Below are 19871 nucleotides of genomic sequence, written 5' to 3'. Positions count from 1 at the left end.
TTCAAACAAAACTGCCAGATGGCGCTCATGCCTCGCGCGTGGCGTGACTTGATGCGCTCGTTCGCCTCTTCTTCACGCTCGAAGCACTCGAACGCAGCGCCTCCAGAATACCATTCACCAATTTTCCTTCGCAGAACATCAAATAAATTGTTCACTCTCTCCACACGCAAGGCTATCGCCTTTCGACGACGTTTGAAGATTACCATGCACATTGCGCGCCATTTTTTCACTCTATTTATTCAAAAAAGTAATTATTTGTTAGCCACTAACATAATAAATCACTGATATATAGTAACGAATATTTTCACGTTACTTAACGAACTGCTTGTTGCGCATGAAACGTTTACATTCAGCGTGCGCACATGGGTGATGATGTGGTGCGTATGCTCGACTGTTCAACAATATTGCATACGTTGTGATGCGCAATTTTTTTTGAAACCTTGGAGCAGTCCATTAAATGCTGCTTACACGTTTACTGACTAAAACTTGGTGAGGTGTAGCAGTATCATAAAGTGTAGAGTTCTGTAGTGAGGCTAGTTTTGTACTAAATAGGATTCTGACTACATTGGTCAGAATTTGTTTTACACTCAATTTGATTATCTGCACAGGAAAACAAAAAAAGCCTTAGAAGGCGTCGATTTATGAAAAGAAAGACGAAAAATAATTTCATATAATGAGATGCTTGCTACAACGAATTTCATTCGCTTGGTTGTGCATAGCATTGATACAGTGAAGAGACTTTTTTTAAATTAAAATTGTTTTATCTGGGTGTTCATCATTGCTCCGCTAAGATATTTTTGTCGTGGATGTTATACTGTAATATATTATGTAGTAGCAGCTTGGGAAAAAGAAACGAAAATAAAAAGTTTTGTCGCGATCAGTAAGACCAGCGATTTCTCGCCGCAAAGCGCGGCGTAAGTCACTAGAAGAAAAAGCATAATTTTGAGTATGTTAAAGGCAAGCTATTTACATTCACAATACACCGCCGGCAGTTCTCAGACCTAAGTAACTTAAGCACATTTTCATTATCAGTAGCGAGATGGCGTGCGCTCTAAATGTGGCTGTTCCGCGCGTTGCGATGCTTACGCGCCTCCAGACCACATGGTCGTGAGTGGTTCGCGCGCGCTTATGCGCTTATCTCGCTATCAGCGCTTTCTACCTCTTGTGCTTTCACCGCATGTTATGTTTGAGCCTAAAGCGTTGAAAGAAGGTACGAAGGTCACTTCACTTGCTACCGTGATTGTGTTAACAACGGAGCGGGCTGCTCACAGACAAAAAATATTGATTGTGGCAATTGTTCACGCTCGGTCTGTTTACGCTTCTGCGCTCGTTTCGCGGGTCTCGTTGTTTCAGCAGCTGTGACAGCGGTTTTTTCGCGTTCGTCGTGTCTACGCTCAACTTGAGTGCGCCTTCTCCTTGAGGTATGCACTCCAAGTTTCGAGCTGCTTGCCGTTCTTCGCATGACATCACAATTTGTTGGTATAGCAATCATTGCTTCGCCTTTGTGGCAAAGAAAAATGCACTATATAAGCTCAACTAGCCTTGTAAAGACACATTTCTCTTTCATGGTATACCGCTTTCAAAAAATAAAAATCAGCCATGCTTTTTCAGTTTTCTGACAATTTTCAAACCACGTTACTTTTAGATGTTTTTGCAATATTTCAACAAAAACAGATAAAAAATGTTTTACTTGATAGTGCAATTGGTTCAAGGGCTAGTGTGTTGGAATGGTTGTTATTATTAAGCAATTATTTTTGTTAAAGGACGTTGAAAGCATACAAATACATAACATTTAGTTTCAGCCAGTAAAACGTACTTAGGGTATTCATTCACTCTGTTGAATTCCTACATAAGCAAAAGAGGGACTGTTTCGCAGGAAGATCGCAGCAGCCAGTGCGATTGGGAGAGATCGGAATGCCACACAGAACAACAAGTAGTGGGAAAGCTGCAGCGTGCCGCTGAAAGAAATAGACGAATGTCTGAAAAAGAACTTGTAGGTATACACGGAACAAGCGCGAACTAACATCTGTAACAATTCGTACGCCTTTATGTTTAGGACGCGCACTGCAAGTGTGGACTAAGCAGAGCCTGACGCTTTTTGGAAGTTATTATACATGATCATTTTTTAATCATGAAAAGAACCCTTTACAAGACACTAGCAAATGGGGACAATATCAGGGGCATGTCTTGACACAAATGCAGTGTTCGAGCAGTAAGTAGAAAGCAAAGTATATATACAGCAAGTAAATGATATTCCCGAGTAAACTGGAAAAGTGTAGGAACTTATACACGAGGGAGGTAATCGTACACGAACAATAATGAATACCTAAAAAAGAACAAAAATTTTTATTGTTGAGTCCTTGCTGTCAATCCTGCTGTATTGCTGTTCATCGTCAAACTATTGATGAAAAATGAACATTATTATTATTATTATTATTATTATTATTATTAGTAGTAGTAGTAGTAGTAGTAGTAGTAGTAGTAGTAGTAAGCTGATAGAGGAGCTGGATGGTGGGAGGGTTAGCTATACACTGAAGACGACAACAGTTTAAATTTGTCATGGTCGCGTTCCTCAACAACAAATTCCGAAAGACTGTTCCGGTGTTGAATTGCTGAAAACAGTAATGATTTTTTGAAGGCTCGAGTTGATCCATGGAAACGTTGAACACTTTTATAGTTGAACAGTCGACTATAGAAGTGAGTTGGTGGAATGAGGAGAGTGTCATGTGTATCCGGCAAGGCTATTTGCATCTCGACTGCGCATCGGACCTGCGCAAATACTCACGGCGCGCTATCGTGCGCCTATATAATCAGTGACTGAATAAACCGATATCACTTCTTGTTCTGGCCACCATGCTGTCTCGTCGTCCTTGCTAGCTACATGGTGTCAGAAGTGGCCACCGCGGACCGAAGCACGGCAGCAACGGCGCGGAATCGCCATGGACCTACTGAAGCCGCCGGAGCCATAGCGCCTATCGGGCAACTCGTCTGAAAATTGGAACCGCTACAAGCAAAGGTTCGAGCTTTTTCTGCAAGCAACGGCAGCCGAGAAGTCTCCGAGAAGTGACTCCTCGAAAGAGGCGCTCTTGCTGAGCTTCGCGGGAGACGAAGTGCTCGACATCTTCAACAACTTTCAGTACGGGCCCGGAGAAAGCAAGGAATCTTACGACACGGTCGTGCGGAAGTTCGACGCCTACTTCTCCGAGGTGAGCAATGAAATTCACGAAAGATAAGTTTTTCGTACACGAAGCCAGGCGGAGAAAGAACCTTTTGAGAAGTTTGTGCGGTACTTAAAGAAGCAAGCGACACAGTGCAACTTTGGGGATCAGCACGATTCACTGATTAGAGACCAAATTGTGTTTGGTACGAACGACCCAAAGCTGCGTGAAAGAAGGCTTGCCGAGAGAGGCCTGACGCTACTAAAAGCCGAGGAAATGTGTAAAGCGGCAGAAGCAGCGGCACTAAGGAGCCTAGTTTGGAATAGGACGGAAGACAGCATTGACCCAGTTTCAAGTGGCGAAACGGTGACGAAAAAATGGCAGCAGCAGAAAAAAAAAGCAGAGTCGCGATAATCAAGATATTTGCTGCAGGAAATGCAACCGAAAACATAAACTTTAGCAATGCCCCGCGTATGGTAAATTATGTCATTCTTGCCGTAAATACAACCACTTTGCAAGTTGTTGCCAGAAGTCTACCGCCGTTAGCGAAGTAGCTAATCTCGTTGAGAATGACTTTGAGGTTCTCGAAATCGGCTCCGAAAATTGTCGCAAGAAAGACTGGACAATCAAGGCGCGAGTAACTGGCAGAGAAGTGACGTTCACAATGGACACCGGTTCGCAGGCAAGCTTACTTCCATTTACAACGTACCGTAAGCTTGGATCCAAAGAAGCGTTGCAACCTACCGGGTCAGTGTTGCGCGCCTGCAACGGGGGCGTTATTTCAAGCTATGAAACAATGTCGCAGAAAGTGTCTGTCGGGACCACTGAGATAAGCGTGAAATTCTTCGTCGTAAAGAATGGGCGCCAAGCCATCCTTGGGCTCGATGCCAGTGAAGCGCTTGGATTGGTTCGACGTACGGTGGACGCTGTCAATGCCTCGTCTGAGTATGAACTTTTGAAAGATTTCAGGCACCTGTTCCAAGGGCTCGGCTGCTTGAAAACGCAGTACAGAATGGTCCTGAATCCAGACGCGGTTCCGGTGGTTCAGCCTGCTCGCCGGGTTCCACTTGCACTTCAGGAACCTCTGAAGAAGGAACTACAGCGAATGATCCAGGGGGGCATCATCGTCAAAGAAAATGAGCTAACCGACTGGGTAAGCCCTCTGGTACTGGTAAAAAAAAAGACGGTGCTCTAAGGGTTTGCATGGACCCCAGAAGAGTGAACAAGTATATCAAGAGGCAGCATTTCCCTTTACCCAGAAGCGAGGACTTGGAAGCACGGCTAACCGGTGCTACTTATTTTAGCTGTTTGGATGCAAACGCCGGCTTTCATCGGGTGCCCTTAGACAAGACATCAAAAATCTGTACGTTCTCGTCGCCTTTTGGCAGATGCCGTTTTCTAAGGCTACCCTTTAGCATCTCATCTGCACCCGAGGTGTTTCAGCAGGAACTTTGTCAGATATTAGACGGTCTGCCAGGCGTGCTCATATATATAGATGATATCCTGGTCTGGGGCTCAACGAAGGAAGAGCATGATGAACACCTGGTTGCAGTCCTCAAAACTGCTGAAATAGCTGGATTAACGTTTAATCTGCACAAGTGCAAGTTTGGCGTAAAAGAGCTACGGTTTCTGGGTGATATTATAAGTGCGAACGGCATAATCCCAAATCCCGGGCTCGTAAAAAGTTTGGTTCAAATGCCAGTGCCAACATGCAAGGCCGATGTTCAACGTATGCTGGGTGTGTTGGACTACTTTAGAAAGTTCGTGCTGCAGCTATCTGAAAGAACGGCCCTGTTAAGAACTCTTATCAAGGCCAGTTCTGAGTTTGAGTGGACAGAAAACCACGCCAAAGAGTGGAAAAGCGTCACGCAAATTCTGACCACCGCTCCCGTGCTCGCAATATTTAACCTACGACGGGAAACAAGGTTATCTTGCGATGCATCGAAGGACGGCGTCGGTGCCGCCTTTCTGCAACGTCACAATAACGAGTGGTGGCGTGTAGCTTACGCATCTCGAGTACTGACAAAGGCAGAAAAACTGTACGCACAGATAGAAAAGGAGGCCCTAGGAATTTGCTTTGGATGCGAAAAATTTCATCAGTTCGTCTACGGCCAGAAAGACACAATTGAAACGGACCACAAGCCACTCTTGTCAATTGCTCAAAAGGAAATTAGTGACATGACACCTCGCCTTTAACGGTTCTTTTTGAGGTTGTTCAAGTATGATTGTTTTGCAGTATATTCCTGGGAAGCACCTTGTTCATGCTGACATGTTGTCCCGGTCAACTGCTGACAACCAAGACGACGCTGGTGCTACTACTGACGTGAAAGATCACGCAATCCAGCTTCTGGGTTACCGTGTCACAGAGGCAACGCAGAAAGAACTGCAAGCGGCAACGGCTCGTGACCGCTACCTACAGTCGGTGATCGCAGGTTTGTCGGCGGGGCTTCCAGTACAAGGTGAACTAAAGCCTTTTGAGCAAGAACTTTCATTTGTCAACGGAATACTTTTAAAGGCGTCGAAGGTTGTTATTCCGAAAAGCATGCGAAAAACTATGCTTGAAAAAATCCATGCAGGTCACCTCGGCATACAAAAATGCAAAGAAAGGGCCAGACGCCTCGTGTTTTGGCCTGGGCTTAAGGCCGAGATTGCTTCCATGGTGCAACTTTGTCCTACATGCCGCAAGTATGCTTACAAACAGCCCAAGGGACCGCTTCAAATGCGGCCCGCACCAGGTTGTGCATGGCATAGAGTTGGAGCTGATAATTTTTCGTTTGCGGGGGACTCGTACATGGTTGTCTTTGACGCCTTATCAAACTTTCCGGAAGTTCAGAAACTACCTGACTTGTCGGCGCAATCAACCATCGCAGCACTGAGCGCTATCTTTGCCAGATTTGGCGTGCCCGTCGAAGTATGCACTGATAACGGCCCACAATATTCCAGCCACGAATTTTTTTTTTGTTTTCAAGGAGATACGACTTCACGCACGTCACTTCAAGCCCTCATTATCCGCAGTCAAACGGGCTTGTGGAAAAAGGTGTGCACGTTGTGAAGCGCATCTTAAAAAAAAACTGCAGATTCGGGCGACGACTTCTGGCTGGGCCTGCTGGCCTACCGCTCTACCCCACTGGAGGACGGGCGATCCCCTGGTGAACTACTGCAACGAAGGCGCCTTCGCGCCAACCTCTCGGACTTGAGTACGGTGACCGCATCCGACGTCAAAAAGCGCAGCCAGGCCCAAGGGGGAAGACCTTTGGCTCCTCTGCAGAAGGGTGACGTCGTGAGGCTCAGAGACGCTGCATGGTCCCGGAAAGCTCAAGTGGTGGGTTCGCCATATCCAAGGTCCTACCTTGTCAAAACGGAAAACCAGAAGCTGTTAAGGAGCAACCGTCGTCACCTACTTCAAACTGGCGAACGGTTCATCGAGGAAAGCGACGACAACATCGATACCAGCTCAGCGGACAACAACGTTGGTGGCCATCCGACAGTGGCAACTTCAACCTCGCCAGACAATGGCCGACGTCGCGAAGTTCCGACGTCGGACGACCCTTCGCCACCTGTGGTGCGTCATTCACCTTCACCACCGACGCCAGCTTTGAGAAGGTCGACTCGAACCGTGAAGCCACCACAGCGTCTTCATTATGACAAGGACTTAAACCAAGTGTATGAGATTATTTTTTGAAATGCCGTGTACTTAACCGTTTCGGTGGGTAATTTCATTGTTAACGGAAAGGATGTATCCGGCAAGACTATTTGCATCTCGACTGTGCATCGGATCTGCGCAGATACTCACGGCGCGCTATCGTGCGCCTATATAATCAGTGACTGAATAAACCAATATCACTTCTTGTTTTGGCCATCATGCTGTCTCGTCGTCCTTCCTAGCTACACCATGCAGATGAGAAAAGTTGTGGTACAGCTTCTGAAACAGGCTGATCTGTGAGGTTTTCTGCAATCAAATAAAAGGGTAAGCTCAAAAGATGATTTGATGTAACTGTACTTGCATGTTTACTGTGCTGCGATGATGTGACCCGTACGACACGACTGTGAACTGACTGACTGAACTGATTCTGTATTGCCAAAGCCCATAATAATAAGAAAGTGCTCTCAAACGATGCGCTTCAAAAACAATTCACAAGACCTGTTATGCCTCCTCCTCAGTCAAGACGAAGGCGGCAGCTATCTAATTCTTTCTATTGTTGTAATGAACCTCCAGCGTCCACCTCACAATGCTTTCTATGTTGCTTTGACCAACAAGTTTCTGCCCATTCTTTGCTCTTGCGAAGCCTCAATGATCAGCCCAACTATTACCAAGTGCGGAGGTCTTCTGATGACGTCACGTATGTTCAGTTCACTTTAGGTTCGGGTCGTTTCTCTTAACCGCATTAGTCATAGGAGCGTTACATAATCTATTGGGGCACACCATAGAATGAATATTTCAGAGTCGAAATCAATGATTTTATTGCTAAATAAAATTATATATAAAAGCATGTCCTTCATCAGAAACTCGAAGAATGAAGACCCTTCATTTGAAAGATATAATTTTTGGCCACATCTGTTCATGAAACGTAATAACTGGCGCAAATTTCACACAAAAGTAACACTGTAAAAAATATGCTAACCCACAATGAATACTATAGAAGTGAATACACGCGTTAAGTGACTAGTTCGTATATTCAAGGGTCATTTATTCGGCAAACAGAACGCACATGTGCATTTAACGCATCATGCTTATTTGTAGATCCAACGCGTTGAGAAAGGACTTTGCAGTCTGACGGTATTTGAGACGGGAAAAAATGGAACAGTATAGGTAGTTTTCTCTGAACGTGGTTTTGAGTGACATCTTGTCATGACATCATCACATTTTGTGTGAAGATGACGTCATCAAGTATTCGAAAATTGTCGGCTATCTTTTACTTCGTGGTTACATCATAGTCGGGTCGTCTCGTGATCAAAACTTTAATACTCGAGTAAATGTCGGCCACGCAAAACGCTGAGGCCACCACTAGTAATTTTTTTTTTGTTCGATGAGGAATGCACGGCTTTCGACCTAATATGACATATAGGAAGTCAAATTCTCAAAGGAGGCTTGCTAGCATGCCCTTATGTTTGTTGAGATGGGATTCATGGTAAAATTTTTCATAATTTGTTTCTCTTGTATTTTACACAAAATGACACTTTTTAGGGTAGTACAGAAGTTTATCTGGAATCTTACTTACTTCATAGAAGTATATATAATAACTTCAGTACCACAGTGACTATCATCACCTGCGACTTATAGTCAACAAGCGCTCACGTACTCGTTTAGGTGTTCGATCCCAAATCGGATTCCTCAATGGTGAATCACATAGCACTACTACATACAGTGCCGATTTGCTGAAGAAGAGCAGGTAAGCCTGTTTCGGTGGGTCAACTTGCGCAGTTATAAAAAAGTGGAATAACTTACCCATTGATTATCAGCTCAGATGTCGGTGCGCGGCAGCACAAGCTTACGCAGGGACGGTGGACGTCTAAGCATATCCCGTTCGGTATTTGGTACTGGCCAAACAGACACGTATCTGAAAAATTAAATTCACACATATATATATATATATATATATATATATATATATATATATATATATATATTGTGAGACAACGTTCAAGCCTGTGTTCCGACACTCACTGTAGACGGCTGAATAGATATGTAAGTGGACGGCGGCCATCAGATGTCCTATTCCATTTCTCAAGTTGCCGGCAAAATAGACAGCTCCGAGAAGACCGCATCGTCGACAAGTACGATCTAGGCTATTTTGCTGTCCAAACAAGAGGGCGGCTTAGCAAATCTCTCAAATAAAATGGATGTCGCTGAAATGTTTGTCTACACACAAGCAGACGCTTCTCCAGGCGCTCAATGTGAGTAATGCTTAATTTTTTTCACATGTTCGAACGACATTAGCCAGAAAATACAACAATTGTGTTTGTTTATTTTAGCTTTCATTTTTTGACGCGAGGTGGGGCTTTGTCGTGTAGAAGTCGTCCAGACGTGTTCCATTTCTCGAACAGCATGGGCTCGGTGCTGTATCTTAAGCTGTCTGCGTGCTGTCTAAGAATCGGAACGCAGCCCAAGACTATCTAGACTTTTCTTTATGGTCGCAAGAGTATATGCCCCCCTCCCCCCGCCTCAACTGGAGTGATGATGAGTATGAAGTTTAAAGTTTGACGCGTCTGGTCACAATGATACGTAGTTGAAAGTAATAAACCTGGAGGCACTGCGCCGACAATGTAAAAGTAAAAAAAAAGCACAGGAATAGGATCTTTCGGCTCCCACACGGCAGCCTTGTTCGCAGTGAAATGAAAACATGTGCAAAGCAGTTCGCCCTATGTATGTTTCAATATATCACGCAGGCAGCGCACATATACTGACGCCGAATCACCATAAATCCTGTTTGAAGTTCGCGGAGTGGTTTGTATCACGAGTGACTCGAGATAAAGACGCCTTGACAGTCCTTTTTCTCAAGCAGAACACGTGCGTTGCGCCAATCGTTTGTGTGACCATCTGACGCATGCTGAGCCAAGGCACTGGATTTAACATTTTCTTTCTTCACCTCAACAGGTGGTCGAGGCGTTCATTCCAAATCTGAACAGCCCGGGAGCAGCAATTCAATTCACGGTGGAGATGAAAGTCGACGGAAAGCTCCGATTCCTTGATATGCTCATTGAAGGAAAAGGGCCCACTTTGTCATTTCGCGTGTTAAGGAAGACAACCAACACAAGTCGTTACTTGCTATCTGATAGCATGCAGCCCGCTTCTCATAAAAGTGCCATGATTTCTACACTTCTGCAACATGCGCGGAAAATCTTTGCAAGAAAAGGAGACTACGCAGCCGACGTACGCTTGGTGCTGCATGAATTGTCGGCCTGTAGCTGTTCGAATTCCTTCTTGAACGCTGTTGAATGACACATTGCACGTGCACGATTGCGCTTTGCTGCATCTGGTGAAAAGCGTGCAGGAATACCGTATATGCCCACCATAAGCGAAGCCGACGGCCGTATTCTGCATTCCCCCAACGTCCATGTGGCACATATACCGGACTAAAACTACGACAATTGCTCGTAAATGTGATGGAGAGATTATACAAAGTGAAGTTCCCCGGTGTAGCGTACACTGTCCCGTGCGTGGATTCTGACGATGTATATATCGGTGAAAGTGTGACCTTTAGCGGTGCCTCAAACATCACATTTATGACGTGAAGAAAGAAAATGTTCAATACAGTGCCTTGGCTGAGCATGCGTCTGGTGGTCACACAATCAATTGGGGAAAGGCACGTGTTCTGCTTAAAAAAGAGGACTGTCACGGCGTCTTTCTCTCGAGTCACCCGTGATACAAACCATTCCATGTACATTAAACAGTAACGTTGGTAATCTGGCGTCAGTATATGCAGACAGCCTGCGCGATAAATTGAAACATACATAAGGCGAACTGCTTTGCACATGCGATATTTCTTTGAGAACAAGGCTTCCGTGTGGGAGCCGGAAGGTCCTCTTTTGCGTTTTTTTTACTTTCACTTTGATCGGCACAGTGCCTCCAGGTGTTTTACCTTTAAACATAATGATGAGTATGAAGATATGAGAAGATGAAGCGCATAAATATAGCTCACGCTTATTTTCACCGTGCACTTGAGGGGCCGGCCCGGCCGAGACTTAGGCGGGAGGGTACGGCGAAGGAAGCGTTTATGACATGAAACAGGAACTATGACGATGTCACGGTGAAAAAATTACCGAATATCCACAGGGTTAATGATGATTGGCGGGGCGAAGTGTTCGTCAGTACGCCCGTGTGTTCGTTCATCCGTGTGACTGTCAATGCGTCCGTCTATCCGTGCGTCCCCCCATGCGTCAATCCAAGCATACATCCATACATCCTTCCGCTTTTCCATCCATCCATAGATTTGTTTGTCTGTCTGTCAGTCCGCCCGAGCTATCGCACCTCTGTCTGTCTCTCCGTTCATGCGTCCGTCAGTCTCTGCGTTCATCTGTATGTCCATCCGTTCATTCCTATATCTAGTGATCACTCCAAGTACCACCATCTCACATTTTTATCATGAATATATGAATCAGGAATAATCAATAATCATGACTAATATATAAGTACCGCCCTCCAGCGGACATTCTAAAGGCGGCTCACTCGGGTGTGTGCCACCGGTGGTGACTAATTATAACGGGAGACGAGTGGGTGCCGCTATAAGGAGCTTCGCCACAAAAACAGTCCGAGCAACTCTCCACGGGAGTGACATGGTAGTTGTTAGGAAATATTTGTTAACGAACAACGTAAGGTCTGAAAAAGCGTAGCTCAACTTCTCACATGATCCGGGATTACGAACAAACGTCCAAAGCAATAAACTGATTTCCAGGGCGGAAGATGGCATCTCGACGAAAGTTGTCTTAGTGTTGCTTGAACTCCACGTGTTGAGCCGAGCACGTTGTCGTGAGTCAGTGTGCCTGGAGATCAAAGGTTCTGGTGTAGTTGTGAATATTTTCGCCGTTACAATGAAGAAAGAGACGTCAATGGTAACTGTCGGCGCACGACTAAAGACGAGGAAGAAAGGTGAATATCCGGTATTTTGTTGAACAGCAGCGTTTGTTTGATTGTTTCCTTTCATAAGTGGCACGTACTCAATTTCAAAAATTATCCTTTAATGCGACGTTAAGACTAATAAATGTAGCTTTAGAAAAGAATATGTATAAAAACCAAACATAAAGGAATGAAATGGCAAGAATTTATTAATTATTCAGTTTTAACTACAAGTGTTATGCTTTTGAGCTTGTATTTCTCTTGTAAGCTCTCTCAGAAGGCCCGCTACGATAGCCATCATAGAGTAGTTTCCTACTCTCCAGGTTCATTGGTTCTCCTCTGGACACCATCCCGCCACGTTGGCCTCTCTTCGAAGCTCCTGTCTCGCTACTCGGGGCCTTACAAGGTTTTACGCCGGCTTACCGATGTCACATACGAGATTGCTCCGTTGGAGAGTCAGTCATCGTCGTCCGCACCCGCTACTGACGTTGTCCACGTGACCCGCCTCAAACCATACATATCCGCATATGATCCTACTCTCCTTTAGGCGCCGAGACGGTGCTGCCAGCAGCGGGGGGTTATATGTTACACGACATCGGCAATGAAAGAGCATCATAGACGACGAAGACGATGAAAGCAACTGTGCTCGTGTTGTTGTTGCTGCTGTTCTTCCATCTTGGCTGCAGCTGCTTTTGACTCTCCCTGTATAATTTGTAAATATATTTATTTCATTCAGCCTCTCACACCCGTGACAATACAGTTACAGTCCGAATTTCTGGATGGCCAAAACTGAAATGAGACAATCCTGCTCTTTTATCGAGTACTTCCGCTCCGCAGGTGTTACTGCGCGGCTGGCATCCGCAACTACTCACTCACGCGAAGGGTCATCGCGCTGGAGGACGACAACACCAATTTTGCGACCACTTGCATTTGTGTGCAGCAGAGTAGGTGCCCTCTCGTGGAAACGGCGAAAGACGGGGTCAGATGTTAAAACAATTTTAAGGGCTTTAACATCTGACCCCGTCATGCTCCTGCTCATCAGTGCAAGTGAAGGCCGTTGCCGACATCAAAAACTTGTGTAAGAGCCTCGCCGTGACAGCAAAGTGACTGATGAAGCGGCGGAACAAAGACGCTAGGCCAAGGAAATTTCGCAATTTTTTTTATTGCCTGGCTGAAGAAAACGAGTGATGGCAGCAACCTTGACAGCCTCGAGTTGGACGCCATGTTTGCAGACAAGGTGGCCCAATACTTTGATGCTGGTACTGGCGAGGTAACATTTCTTAGTATTTAGATTAAGGCTATCGTTCAAAATTCACGTTAGAAAATCGTTCGAACGCCAAAAGTGCTGCGAAAAAGTGGAAGAATAAATGACGGTGTCGTCTAAATAACATGAGCAGATTTTCCGATTGAGGCCACATAAAACATTATCTACCATGTGCTCGGAAGTCGCCGCAGCATCGCATTACCTAAAAAGCATGACGTTTCACCCAGAAAGCTTGTCAGGCATTGCGAAGGCTGCTTCCACCTTGTCTGCTTCAGGCAGAGGTATTTGCCATTACCCTGATCGGAGATCGAGACTGGAGAAATAGTCAGTGCCTTGAGAGAGTCGAGGCGCCATCTATGCGTGACAGTGAATATACATCTTTTTATTATACTATTAGGTACCCTGTTCTCAATACAAAACGGACAGAGCCATTCGTTTACCGGACCAATACCACAGCAGACAACAAAGATCTAGATAAAGGCCAGATAATGTCACGTTTGAGCATGGTGGTGACGTTTTTCTCAATTATTTGTCATTCGGATGAAGAGAGAAAGAAAGCAACAGAAGGAAAGTGGAAGATAATTCTCATTGATATGTGAAATTCAACGTCCCAAATTCACCTATTATTAGGAGAGATGCCACAGTGGAGGGCTCCAGAAGTTTCGACCACCTAGGGTTCCTTCAAGTGCGCACAAATCCGAGCACACGGGCCTACAGCATTCTCACCCCAATCGAAAATGCAGCCGCCGCAGCCGGAATTCAATTCCGCGACCTGCGGGTCCGCAGCCGAGTGCCTTAGCTACTAGAACATCGCGAAAATAAATGTAGGCAGCTAGGAAGATATAAAAACTAGATAAACAGAGAGCAAGACAAAATACAAAGAAAGGTACTTATAGAGAGCAACAGAAAAAGACAGAGAAACAAGCAGTGTGAGAGAGATTTAAAACAAACAGAAATGATAATAGGAACACAATCATCAGGAAACACAAAGAAATAGATCTAAATAAATAATAAAAACCAAATACATCAATAAAGAATCGTGCAGGTCTAAAAAGTTGATTCAATAGAGATAAACATAAATAATAAAGAAAACAATGGAAGAAAGGAAGACATTAGTAATGAAAGAGAAAGTAGACAAAAACAACTGAGTCCAATCAACTGCACTCTTTCTTCAAGGTAAGCTTATCTAGTTATTAAGTAGCCTAGGTGTTGCGATACCTATCCACTATTACGCTGCGCAAGCCTTGGTTTGTCCTCCAGATTGCAAAAGTATAACTGACAGCATAGTGTTGTCTGTGAATTAGCAAACAGGCGACAGGAATATTCTGGCTCAAACATATTACTATGCCTTCTTAGTTGTTACACTGTTTCATATTTCACACAGTAATGCAATGGGTCAAACAGGTCATATAAAATTCTAAATGTCGATTGTGTAAAGGCAAGTTTTAGCAACTGCTCTCAAGTTATTATTTCAAGTTTAATTGCTGAGTCATTTATGAATAATGAATAAGACGTATAGGGTAAAGTCTTTCCTCGTAGACGAAAGGTAGGCTTCGTGCGTAAAATTTTATTTTGACTACCATTGCATTTCTTTTGCTAAAGATATATGAATATAATTTATACAAAGACCCTTTATGCCACAAAAGTACCAGTAATATTTTTTACAACAATGGTACCTTATTTTTTCAAAAGAGTGATAAAAATAAATTAGGAGCATACTTACTGTTGTTCATAATGGTCAGCGGCCAAATGCGTTTCTCTTCGGATGCTAAACTAATAAGAGCAGCTGCAGGTAATAGCAAGATGGCTGATAGCAAATTCATACTGATGGGCACTTGTCGTGCTGGAAATGCAAGTGGTGAATCACAATTTTACTATAACTTCAGCCTAATATTTTCATATAATTAAAACAATGTGAGCGCTTGCTTGTTCTTGTAGTTCCTTTACCCCAGCTTGTCGAAACTGAGCTGAGTTCATTTAAAGTCATCTTGAATAAAGCGTCCTTAAGGTGGTCGACTAGTCAAATATATCGTAGCAGTGAGCAGAAAACAACTTGGTATAACAGTGCATTGTTATGCGACAAATTAAGGAAATAATTCTAAAAAAGTCACAAGCACTGCTACGCGTTCACTGCATTGAAAATAAAAGCTGTGCGACTCAAACATAGTGTTAGCCTTTCGAGATTCTATTTGACATATTGCCACGTTCCATTTCCCAAGTTTTTGTTATCGTCCCAAAACACCACACGATTCTCAGCGCAAACCGCGCCTGCAGTTTTCGAGAGGGTTCCGGACTGTAGTAGATCATTTCGATAAGATCACGCCCAGTGTGCGAATGGTACAGATTGTTCTGGAACGTACGCCGCCGCCAGCGATAGCGCTAGAACATTCGATGGCGGGAGTATAAATGCCGACGCGCTTCGCCGCTTGTCAGTAGTTGATCGAAGGCCGACGCTCCGTTCGCCGCTATCAGTCTGAGACTGCTATCGGTGCGAGACTGCTGCTGTAATTGAACTTTCTGTTTACCGGGCACAGGTTCGCCCAAATAAACAGTTAAATCCCAACAAGAAGTCTCCTGTCTTCGGCCACGTCACGACCCCGTGACATTTGGTGGAGGTTCTGCTTCGTTCATGTACCGGACGCCCCCGTCAAGCCGTGAACCCAGCCCACGTCGCGGAGAAGACACCGACGCCAACCAGGAGCAGCGAACAAGCCGCCGACAGCAAGGGCTACCACCGGAGTACGGGCTTCTACACGACAAGCCGCGGAAGACCAAGGCCATGACCGCGACTGCAGCGACAATGACAACCGCAGCGTCCCAGCCCACGATGGTCATGCATCAACCCAGGGAACCACCAATATTCCATGGGTCATCGTTCGAAGACCCGGAGTCCTGGCTAGAGACATACGACCGTGTGGCCGCCCTCAACCACTGGGACCATGACGAAAAGCTGCGTCGTGTGTTCTTCTATTTAGAAGACACCGCAAGGACCTGGCTCGAAAATCGGGAGTCCACGCTCCGAACGTGGGATGTTTTCTGCGGCGCATTCCTGCAAACGTTCGCGAGCGTCGCTCGAAAAGAGAGGGCCGCTGCTTTATTAGAGACCCGGGTTCAGCTACCAAATGAAAATGTCGCTATTTTCACAGAAGAAATGACCCGACTATTCCGTCACGCTGACCCAGACATGCCTGAGGAGAAAAAAGTTCGTTTCCTCATGCGAGGGGTCAAACAGGAGCTCTTCGCGGGGCTGATGAGAAACCCACCGAAAACCGTCCAAGAATTTGTAGCCGAAGCGACCACTATTCAAAAGACCCTGGACATGCGCACCAGACAGTATAATCGTCGCCTGACTGCAGACTGCGCTGCTGCTCAAGCCAGTAACTCCGGAGGCCTGCGTGAAACGATCCGAGCGATCGTGCGGGAAGAGCTGCGCAAGCTGTTGCCTTCGGCGCAGCCTCAAGTGGATTCGATCGCCGACATTGTGCGAGAAGAAGTTTGGCAATCGCTTCAAATTCCCCACGCACCGCTGCCCGAGCCGGAAGCTATGAGCTACGCCGCTGCACTGCGCCACAACGCTCCTCCCCGTCCACGCCAAAACACCGCTCCATCGCACTTCCGTCGACAGACACCACCGCCGCCACCACCCCCACCGACGTCATACCGTTCGCCAGCGGCCCAGCGCAGTGCACCGAGGAAGACTGACGTCTGGTGTACCCCTGACCATCGCCCGCTCTGCTACCACTGCGGCGAGGCCGGACACACATACCGCCGTTGCCAGTACCGACAGATGGGATTGCGTGGCTTCGCCGTCAATGCACCGCGCCCACAGCCAGGAGAACGACCACGTGACATCGCCGACTACCTGACACGAACTCGGTGGACACCACGAAGCCCTTCGCGTTCGCCGTCGCCCAGCCGCCGCACGTCACCGCACCACCGACAGTACTCTGGTCCAACGCGGGGCCGGTCTCCTAGCCCGTATCCGGGAAACTAAGGGCAGCAACCGGTGGAGGTGCGGTTGCTGTGCGACGAACTACCGAAGATCCTCCGACGACGATGACGACGCCGCGACGGAGCTTTCTGAACACAACGCCAACCAGGCAAAGCCCTGACGGCGAAAGCTCACTTACCGAAGGTGGCCTGACGACGCAACATGGAAGCAGCGGAACAAGCCGACGCAGCCGTGACCCGACGCCACGCCCTAACTGTAATGCGAGACGGCGAACTAGCGACCTCGACATTCTTATCGACGGCCACAGTGTGACCGCTCTCGTCGATACTGGAGCCGACTATTCTGTCATCAGTGGGTCGTTCGCCGCGAAGTTAAAGAAAGTTAGGACAGCTTGGAAAGGCCCTGAAATCCGCACAGCCGGAGGTCATCTCGTAACGCCTGCAGGAATCTGCACAGCGAGAGCACCATTAACGGCCGTATTTATCCTACAGACTTCCTAGTCCTACAGCGTTGCTCGAGAGATGTCATCCTTGACACGGACTTCTTATGCCTCCATGGTGCTGTCATCAACCTAAAAACAAAGTCGATAACGTTATCCACAGAAGAAGCACTACCGCCGCGCACGCCGTCTGGACACCATCCCTTAAATGTGCTGGAAGAACAAATCACCATTCCGCCTCGCTCAAGCGTCATTATTTCAGTCAGCGCTCCTGAATCACCTGACTTCGAAGGCGTCGTTGAAGGCAGTCAGCATCTGTTGGTCACCCGAAATATTTTCGTCGCAAGAGGAATTGCAGAGTTGCGGGGAGGCAAAGCAACGGTTATGCTCACAAATTTCAGCAATGAGTACAAACATGTGAACAAAGGAACAACGGTCGCATACATCGAAGAAATTGTCGAAGCCACCAGTGCTTTCGCCCTAGCCGATTCTGCGGAACCTGCTCAGAGGAACCAAGCCCCTCCCATAGCTTACGACGTCAATCCCAGACTTCCGAACGATAAGCAAGAACAGCTCAAGGCCCTGATCCTGCAATACGAAGATTGCTTTTCGTCGTCGTCGAAAATTCGGCAGACCCCAATCACGAAACATCGCATCATAACCGAAGAAAATGCCAGACCATTCCGTCAGAACCCGTACAGGGTTTCGACGCGAGAACGTGAGGCCATCAAGAGACAAGTTGATGAAATGCTGCGGGATGACATTATCCAGCCGTCCAAGAGCCCATGGGCATCCCCCGTGGTGTTAGTGAAAAAAAAGGATGGGACCCTACGTTTCTGCGTCGATTATCGCCGCCTGAACAAAATCACAAGAAAGGACGTGTATCCTCTCCCACGAATAGACGACGCACTTGATCGGCTCCATAACGCCAAGTACTTTTCGTCAATGAACCTCAAGACTGGCTGTTGGCAAATCGAAGTCGACGAAAGAGACCGAGAGAAGACGGCGTTTTTAACACCGGACGGCCTCTTCGAGTTTAAGGTGATGCCCTTCGGCCTTTGCTCAGCGCCTGCAACTTTTCAACGCGTTATGGATACAGTACTGGCAGGATTGAAGTGGCAGACTTGCCTTGTGTACTTGGACGACGTCGTCGTGTTTTCCTCGAGTTTTGACGAGCATCTTCGGCGCCTTGAAGCTGTAATTCAAGCCATCAAGACTTCCGGACTCACACTGAAGCCAGAAAAGTGCAGATTTGCGTATGAAGAGCTCTTGTTTCTGGGGCACGTTATCAGCAAGTCTGGAGTTTGTCCTGATCCACGGAAAACAGCCGCCATCGCCGAATTCCCGCCGCCCACTGACAAGAAAGCCGTGCGCCGATTTCTGGGCCTGTGCGCCTATTATAGGCGGTTCGTGAAAAACTTCGCCCGCATCGCCGATCCTCTCACTAACCTTACCAAGGCCGACGTGGAGTTCAAGTGGGAAACGCCACAGGAACACGCTTTCCAGGAGCCTAAACATCGCCTCCAGACGCCTCCGTTACTTGCCCATTTCGACGAATTCGCCGAGACAGAAATACATACTGACGCAAGCAGCGTAGGTCTTGGCGCCGTTCTTGTGCAGAGGGCTGACGGACTTGAAAGGGTTATTAGTTACGCCAGCCGATCGCTACCCAAAGCAGAAGCAAATTATTCCACAACAGAAAAGGAGTGCCTCGCCATCATCTGGGCTACGTCGAAATTTCGCCCATACCTCTACGGCAGGCCCTTCAAAGTTGTGAGCGACCACCACGCCTTGTGTTGGCTAGCCACTTTGAAGGACCCTTCAGGTCGCCTCGCACGATGGAGCCTGAGACTTCAAGAATATGACATTACTGTCATTTACAAGTCCGGCAAAAAACACTCCGACGCCGACTGTCTCTCTCGTGCGCCTGTCGACCAACCGCTACCCGACGACCCGGATGACGACTACTTCTTGGGAACGATAACTACCGACGACTTCGCTGAACGACAGCGGGCCGACCCGGAACTTAAGGCCCTAATAGAATACCTTGAAGGCAGGACCGCCGAAGTCCCGAAGGTATTCAAGCGCGCACTTGTGTCGTTTTTTCTACGAAACGGTCTTCTACAAAAGAAAAACTTTTCACCGCTTCGGGCTAAGTATCTCCTTGTGGTGTCTTCAGCTCTGCGACCAGAACTCCTGCAGGCCCTGCACGACGATCCGACGGCAGGGCACCTCGGTGTTTCTCGCACGCTCGCGAGGATACAAGAAAGGTACTACTGGCCGCGTCTTGCCACCGACGTCACTTGTTATGTGAGGACATGCCGGGACTGTCAGTGACGCAAGACACCGCCGACAAGGCCAGCGGGACTTCTGCAGCCAATTGATCCACCTTGCCGACCTTTCCAGCAGATTGGTATGGACCTACTGGGGCCGTTCCCGACGTCGGCTTTCGGAAACAAGTGGATCGTGGCAGCTACCGACTACCTCACCCGCTACGCCGAGAC

At 46.9% G+C, this 19871-nt stretch overlaps 1 long non-coding RNA gene across 2 annotated transcripts in view; it reads right to left on the bottom strand.

Moving 5' to 3' along the window:
- LOC119179833 (uncharacterized) overlaps window positions 1-19871 on the bottom strand; it is a 35553-nt gene that overhangs the window by 1424 nt on the left and 14258 nt on the right. For both annotated transcript variants that reach the window (XR_012885098.1, XR_005110887.2), the window contains exons 2-3: window positions 14700-14819; window positions 8605-8716 (exon numbers count right to left, since the gene is read on the bottom strand). This is a non-coding gene — a long non-coding RNA (uncharacterized LOC119179833). The remainder of the gene's footprint in view (window positions 1-8604; window positions 8717-14699; window positions 14820-19871) is intronic.

Source organism: Rhipicephalus microplus, chromosome 7 (genome assembly GCF_043290135.1).
Source record: "Rhipicephalus microplus isolate Deutch F79 chromosome 7, USDA_Rmic, whole genome shotgun sequence".
Classification (NCBI taxonomy): Eukaryota; Metazoa; Arthropoda; class Arachnida; order Ixodida; family Ixodidae; genus Rhipicephalus; species Rhipicephalus microplus.
Note: the sequence above shows the minus strand (reverse complement) of the source record. Positions and strands in the feature narration are given on the sequence as shown.